This window comes from Anguilla rostrata, chromosome 2 (assembly GCF_018555375.3).
Source record: "Anguilla rostrata isolate EN2019 chromosome 2, ASM1855537v3, whole genome shotgun sequence".
Lineage (NCBI taxonomy): Eukaryota > Metazoa > Chordata > Actinopteri > Anguilliformes > Anguillidae > Anguilla > Anguilla rostrata.
Window position 1 is genome coordinate 15,068,160 of NC_057934.1, and position 8,386 is coordinate 15,076,545.

At 39.3% G+C, this 8,386-nt stretch overlaps 1 long non-coding RNA gene across 1 annotated transcript; it reads right to left on the reverse strand.

Annotated features, from left to right (window-relative positions):
• Positions 1–1,890: 1,890 nt before the first annotated feature.
• On the reverse strand, positions 1,891–4,551 carry LOC135247373 (uncharacterized). Its single transcript, XR_010328206.1, has 3 exons — positions 4,473–4,551; positions 2,390–2,520; positions 1,891–2,287 (listed from the first exon to the last, which is right to left on the reverse strand). It is a non-coding gene; the product is annotated as an uncharacterized LOC135247373 (long non-coding RNA).
• Positions 4,552–8,386: the final 3,835 nt, after the last annotated feature.

The window sequence follows — 8,386 nt, forward strand, 5'->3', positions numbered from 1 at the left end:
AGTACCCTTAAAACCCTCCCGAGTCTGAAAGGGTTCTTCAGAATATTGACCGAGCTCTGCCATCCATGCTTCCATCACACTGCCACCATCATCATTTTAGATTAAAACGTTTTTAACGCTTTTTCCTTCCCATCCGTTATTCAGGATAATGTGCTTAGTCTGTGGGGGCCAAACAATCTTGTGTAATGGCTAGTCTGTGGGGGCAAAACAATTTTGTCTAATGACTGGTCATACAGACAGCAGATGTCAGATTAGAAAATAAGGGAAATGGGGATGCCATTTAGTGATGCTTTATTAAGCAGTTTAGGGTTTCACTCCTCACAGATTTCTGCAGCTCATCCAGAATTCTTGTGTGTGCCTGGTCTACATCGTCCCCACGCTCAGTCATTTTAGTCCCCTGCTCATCTCCACCAGCTACTATCATGGGCTCGCATCAGATTCAAAACGTTGGTGCTATCCTGTCAGGCAACAAAAGGGACCGGTCATTATGTCTTCAAAACATCATCAGACCCAACAATCCAGCCATAGCTGCAAACTCTTGGTGCTTGGCTCCTCCCCCTGCATGCTAGTTAAGTATCCTGTCTGCTGCAGAAACCTTACCCATCTTCTGACACAGTCTGAAGACCCACATCTCAGTTTGTACCATGGCTCCCTTGACCCTCTTTAACTATCCTAATTCTTTCTTCTTGGAAGTCCTTTGGGATAGTATTGTTCTAGGTATAGCTGTGTACAGATAGGTTAGCAGTGTCGTGGTATTTACTTTTTTGTTGTTTGTTCAGTTAACTTTACACCCAAATTATCATTAGTTGCCTTATTGGTGATTTTTATATTCTTGAGACTAATAACACTTAGCAGACACACTGATCAAGGCAACGTAAAACAAATTGGCGGACCGCAATGCTTTGGGAGTGTGTGACATCACCGCTGTCATGGTTACTGTCATACAACTTTATACAACTGCAGAGCCTGTTGTAGTTTATTCTTTATTTAATGCTTGGCTTTTTGCAGTAATTCTAATGAGCATCTTGGTATTAATTAGAGGTTATTGCAGATGCTATTTCTGTTTTTACTCCCATTTGGTTGTCTGTTCAGTTTTTGGCTACTACAGTATTATAGGCAGTAGAGCAGATTATTCATTTGTTGATTTTATTCTGTTTGTGTTGGTTTTTTTTGTGATTTGGGGTGGATGGAGCAAAACTAAGTTCTCTTTTAGTCAATTTAATGGTGAAGTTTTCATAGAAAAGAATAGGAAGGGTAGAAATTCTGATGCCTGAGTAAGGTCGGTGGGTTAAGAGGAGGATCAAATGGAACGCTTCATTTGAGGCTCGGTTTAGTGTTGTGTTTACCTTCCAGAAAAACAATGAAGATTTATTCTGACCTCCGGTACTGTGTTTCTATCAGGTGCATGTTTAAAAAATGATTAGATTGTGCTGTGGCAATGCCTTGTGTGATTAATCAGCCTCCTGCCTGACAGCCTCCCTGCAGATGCACTGTAAATATAAGAGGCCTGGGAGATGCTGGCTGTGTTTAGTATTGGACACCCCTGGGCGACTTGTATTACGCACAGTACAGAAACGTAGGCCAATTGCCATGATAGCAATGAGCATTTGTCACCTCCTAATTTACAGTTTCCTCTATGAAGTGCGTGATTGGCACCCTACACTATATAATCGGGTAACTAGGAATTACTGTATAAGTCATCATTTTATTTGTAACATGATTTTTTGGATTCAAAGTTCTCAACTTTTTAGTTTTAAAATTCTAATGAGTATTGTGGCATATTACAACACAAACTTTTTTCCCTTAAGATTGCTTAGCAGACCTGACTGAATACATGGGTCACTATACTGTAATATGTTGCCAAACTAAACTTTTTTAAAATGTCACATTCTATCAGAGCAGCTTGATGGAATACAGTACAATATATACATTTTTCAACATTCTGAAAACCCAGAAGCAAATACATTTTGTGTTTGCTGCAGCTAAAAATACAGTAGTGGTTCTTAAAGATAGCATGTCAAAATAAATGAATCCTTGGTACAGTATTGTACAGTTCCTGTTTGATTTAACATCATTCCATTTCAATAAAAGTTATGGATGTGTAATTGGCTTAGATTTATTTTCTCTGTCAGACAAATCAGAATTCAGAATCAGACAAAAAACATTTTCAGGTGGTTGATGATGTGATCATAGACACAGCCTTCTCTGTGCCTGTGGCTTGATCCTCTTTTGTAACTGCACAGAAAGAGGTGCAAACAGGGATTTTGGGCCCCATGGAAAGATCTCCCTATTGGGACCCACCACCCCAAGAAAAGGAGAGAAAAAAAAAACATTTGTTTTATTAGTACATTGTAAATAAAATATTTGAATGACAACTTCAATAACTTACATATAGGTTATTAATCCTCTTTTAATATTTTTTGAGGGCCCCTGTCAGTCAGGGCCTTTGGAATACAGTGCCACAGTGCACAGAATCCGCAGGTCAGGCAGGCCCTGATGACACCATGAAGTTCATCCACTCTGGAGAAAAAGGGTGATTATTAGACTGGTGGGCAACGAGGGCTGTACCTGGTTTTCATGCCAAGCTCTGACCTTAATTACTTATTTAACACTAACATCTACAACATTTTAGCCACATTTTAGCACATTTTGGCACCTACTGTATGTGTATGAATGACAGTGAGAGATTATTTGTGTGTCCCTATATGAAACAATTTGCTGTGATCTAATCTACGAGTGAACCAGTGTTGGTGTGTACAGCCAATTAGCTCATTTACCAGAATAATTGGTAGAAAGAAAAACACTCCCCTCCATGACTGGAATCGCCCACCCATGTTATAAGATGTTGAAGGAAAGAACTAGCAAAGAGTCCATCCCACATTATGTAGAACATCCGTCTTTCGGATGAGACGTTAAATCAAGGTCCTGACTCACTGTGGTCATTAAAGATCCTATGACACTTATCGCAAAGAGTAGGGGGTTCCCCGGGGTCCTGGCTAAATTCCAGATCTGGCTCTCGCAAACTTGCCACCTAATCATCCCCTGATTTAATTGGCAAAAAAAAAGTTCTCTCCCTCTCCACCTTCGCTAATGTGTGGTGAGCGTTCTGGCGCAAAATGGCTGCCGTGCATCACCCAGGTGGGTGCTACACATTGGTGGTGCTTGAGGTGAGTTCCCCATCATCACTGTGAAGCACTTTGAGCGTTCGGAAAAGTGCTACACAAATGCAGTCATTCATTCATTCATCTCGCATTATGTAGAACAAAAAATGGCCTTTATTTCTTATGTTTTCCCCAACACTTTGTCAACAGAGTCATTATCCTTTCTAGAAGAAAAAAAAATATTGTTGATTTTAATAACCTGCGTTGTGTGGGGGGTCAGCGAAATCGGCCACTTCAGAAAGACGTATGAAAGACAATTTAGAAAACAATCTCCATCTTCCCACCTCTGCGATTAATTACAGGAGCCGGGCGTGCAGTCGGTGCAGCTGCAGTCTGCGGGCTGCGAGCGGGGAGTGGCGGCAGAGCGGCCCGCTGTGTAAACGCGGAGACGGGTAACAGTGCCCTGGGGAGCACACCGTGACTGCGATGTTTGATGGGCAATTACAAACTGTGAGGGAGGGCAACGGCAGCCGTGAAATGGGCCCCAGCTATTTATCTTGATTATTTTCAAATTTCACGTTGAGTGTATCAATCTTTGTGGAGGTGGAGCTGACAGGGGCGAAGAACTGTTTTCAACCCATAAACAACTCTAGGGAAATCTGAAATGAGAAGAATGATGGTGGTGGTGGTGATAATGGTGGTGGCGATGATGGTGATGATGATGTTGGTCATGATGAACAAGAAGTGACAAAATAATAATAATTGTCAGTACAAGTTACTGTTTACCAAAAAGTTGTCATAAAATTAAGAATTTGTTAGATTTATAAATTGTGTTTGAAGTTCAAGATGTCATTTTGCTATATCAAAAATGATTTTATGATTTTCTCACAACAGAAATTGTGAACATGAAGGCAGTGCAGTTTTTAAAAAATTAGGTTTAGGCTTCTTTTTTCATTAAATGTCATTTCTACTATTCATTAGGTTTTAGTTTCTTGTACTGCACGTGCAAAGAGACTAGCACACAAGAAACAACTAAAAATTGACATTGAGGTGTCATAGATGGCTGGATTAAACAAACAGTGTTTAGAAGTCAGATCATTCTGGAAGACTTGAAGAAAGCTTCCATTGCCATTTCATACTAATCAACACTCTTGGGCAGTAAAATGTATCTGTGTCACCTTTCTGTACGTTTGTCCATGTGACATTGGAATGTATACAGCTTCCAGGGCTACTTGTTACAACCTCTGACATTCGTGTACAATTTGAAAACAAATTTAATTATAAGGAATCCGACTACTGAAATGACCATTTTAGCATTTCACGCCCATTCTTATGAGAAGGGTTCAATCACCATGGACTCCATTAACATACCTCAGTTTCCTCTAATGCCAGACTTCGCAGGGACATTTAATAGCTGAAGGATCTCATGCATATGGCAGACAGAATACCTAGGGAAAAAATGTGAATTGATGAGAATGAAGTCTTGCTTTAAAAGCAATGCCTCAGTTCTTTTTAGAGGGAGAGAAAATTGAATTGGACTGCTAAATCATCCTTGGTATCTGGGATAAGGGGCTTGTTTTCTTTTATAGATGAGTGAAGGTTTTTACGGTCAAAAGCTGTCCATTCTGCACAAATACAACTGATTGTTGCCATTCATCAGGTTAACCACTAGTACCAAATTAGGTGCTGGCTGGATCAATATTTTAACAATTGCATTAATGGAAAACATATCCAGTTCTGTGCATGTCGATTTTCCCAATTAATCTATGGCGAAGAGATATGGATCCATCATCACAACCCAATAGAGCCAGCTGAATTATTATTACACTCAAATTTGCAGATTTCCAAAATCACTACATGTCATATTTAGGATAACCAAAGCTACCTGTGTACAGATTTACTATTTTTCATATAAATATAAACAACTGAAGCTACTGTGCTTTTTTTGTATTTATTTTGTTTTCGAAATAAGTGTCTTCATTGCGTTAAACTGTCAATGCTGGCTTTGAAATGAAGCTACCTTTCAGTCAGTGCTGCAGTGAAAAATATTTAACCGTGAGTATATTCAATAAATCCTGGCATACACAAATCGCACTTCACAACACGCTCGGCTATTTGTCTTTCAATCAGCGTTCAGAGCCGGCCACAGTGTCCACACATCAAAACGTGTAAACAGCAGCTCTGGCACTTTCTATTTTCAAGTCATGCCCCGCGCCACAAGCCCATTTGTTCTCCGCGACCTCTGCTCTCTCAAGGTCACCGGCTTCTCCCAGTGGAGTGCAGCATTAACAAAATAATGGGAACAGGGACCCGCTGTCTAATGAAGGATTCTGATTAAGTGCTTCACCGAACCTGATCAGTGGATCGAGTTGTGCCACTTCTGCTTTCATGGATGTCCAGGAGTAAAGCTACGGGATTTCACGGATGATTGGACAACGTCTGTGGGCTGAATTTCACAGTAGCTGGGGGGTGGGGTGCCAATTCTAGATTGTCAAGACACACTGAGATTGCCTTTCCTTCTTTTTTTACCTTGTTTTTTTTTTTTTTCTTTCGGCTGAATGTGTCTATCCTCACCTTATACTTTGCGACTTACTCACCCTTGAAAAAAGGAAATATTTCCCCAAAATAAGCACAGTGTATAACAGAGAAACTTCTTGAGTGTCAGGGAATCTCCTGTGGTTATACCTCATCTTGGAATTGAGGCCATTATTTGGAGAGCAGGTTGTCTGATTTTCTCAGGTCTTCACTGAGGTTTAACGGCTCGACCGAGCCCTCCATGCTTGGAATTCTCCAACCTTTTGTAAAGCTCAGTTAACACTCAGTCTAATGTTTTAGAGTGCACGTGATTCCTTTTTTAACATTTCAGAGTTGTCAGATAAACTCTCAAACATGCTTTGAAAGCTTTTAAATGGAAGTGTATTCCACAGTTTGGCTTTGAATACTGCTAATAGAGTAAATAGAGTGACTGTGGACCATGGAGATCAGATCACTTTCTTATCAAGAGCTGCTGTCAGAGCTGCTCTTAAATATGGGAAACTGTAATATTGTCTGTAAGTATGGATCATGTAAATATCCTCAAATACATGTCTACACTTATTATTATTTCATTTATAATTCAATGGACTGGAGTACCGAACCAAAACAACTAAAATTGTGTCACTGTCCAAATATTTATACACTGCACTGCTTATTTCCCCTTCCTGAGGAGGTGTGTGGAGGTGTGTTACCTAAGGCGTGTGTTCCTGTACTGAACTTCTGGATTTCATGCCAACTTCTGTTCTTAATTATTTAATTAGCCTTATCATTTAATAACTGATATCTGTGCTACATTTGTTGATAAGTTTATGAATGACAGCCGAAGGCGCCCCCTGTGTCCCAGAAGGAAACATCTTATCGTGGTTTCATCTAAACACGTATTTAGAAAATTAGATAATTTCACAATGGAATTGGCCACCCCAGGCATATGCCAATGAAGAAGGTGTTCACTGAAGAGTCCATTGCCATTTTTACATTTTGAGGTGTATATAGTACTTTTGTGGACTAACGGGCACACTTATTTTCCTCAAAGGTTCTAAACGAGAGTCCTTATGGCTCTTGAAACCAAGCACAGGACAGGATACTGTTTGACACCATGGCGTAGTAAATACAGGCAACTGCTGCTGTTTGCATAAGAAGTCACATAAAAACGGAACTTGCAAGGAGTACGTATAAATACTTGATAAATAAATTAAATTTATTTTGCAAAACATTATAAAACGTGATATAACTGAATGTAGGGGAACTTCTGAATTCTCAATAGTTTTTCATATTTCTTTCAAGCCATCATTCCCACCCAAAAAAAGCTGACAAATATGGTTATTATGGTCTCAGGGGAAACCATAATAAATCAACCCAGACAAACATCACTGCAGCTGTAGCTCTTAAAGGTTGTGTGTGTGTGTGTGTGTATGCGTCTGTGTGACTTGACTATGCATACATATAGTGTACATTGTTCTTCACAAAGGCAATTTAAAGATGTTTGGTAAATCCAGTTTGTTTTTTTTTATTTTTTATTTTTATAGAACAACCTTACATACTCTTGAAGTGGGAGCATGTGTGGAGACAATCATATTGCCAGCTTCAATCTTGCAAGGTCCAGCTTTCTGCCTTTTAGGGTGCTTTCCATCCGTGCCTGAATAAAATGACTGTACAGTGACCTAGTTTAGCCAAGGTCATGGCAACCGCAGGTATTTCCCTGGCAATTAGCCAGCCAAGAATTGGGTTGCTAGGATACGCTCACAGCTCCTAATAGCTCTAGGAGAGGAGGCGAGAAATGATACAGTACTGCAGATCTAAACAGTCTGACTGAGGGAGCCCACCTATGAGCATGCACATTTCCCTGGGTGTTTTCCAAAGGGATGAATGTTCTGCACTGTACTTGAAAGTATGCTAATGGACTCTATGTAACTGTCAACATAAATATGAGTACTGGCCTTGGAGTACAGTATAACTGTCATACAGTAGATGTAACAAATAACTTGAAAAAAATAAAAGGGAATCTTGTTTGTTTGAACTAAGTGCTTTTATGTACAATGCTATACTCCATAATAAAGACCCTTCTGATCTTTTTAAAATATACCATGGAGTCATCCTTAATCCAAATGTCAAACAGTATCATTGACATAGCATGCTCATGCATATACACCTTATTGTAGTGCACTGTCCTTTACTGATGTTATAAAATGTTGCCTAGAAATAAATCTGTTTAAAAAACCTTAACTGAGCTGGGGCAAGCATAATATGGTACAAGATAAATTAAGAAATTTGAAAACACACACACACACATACACACATATATATATATATATATATATATATATATATATATTTTTTTTTTTTTTTTCATAAAATTATAATAATACACATTTCTCATAAGAATACATTCTTACCCTAAAACAACTGCATTGTATACTGGCGTAGTTAGGCAATGCATGCTGGATATTGCTCGACAGCTGCTGGAAGCCATTGCTATTGTGCAATTATTTTCTCTGTACATAACTCTTCACATGAAATTTCCAAATAAACTTTGTAGGCTTATGCACACTATCGAATTGCGCATTTACTTTTTTGGAGGGAGTGAACAACCCCTATCCAAGTCTAATGTAAACAGAAAATCATCCTTTTCTGGGCTTTCCGAAATGTAATCTCCCCAGAGGAAATGGGACAGGATATTCATATGCCAGCCAGGTTCTGAATCTATCATAACTTCCCTGTTATTGTGAAGGAATGGTTGGTATAGTTGGATG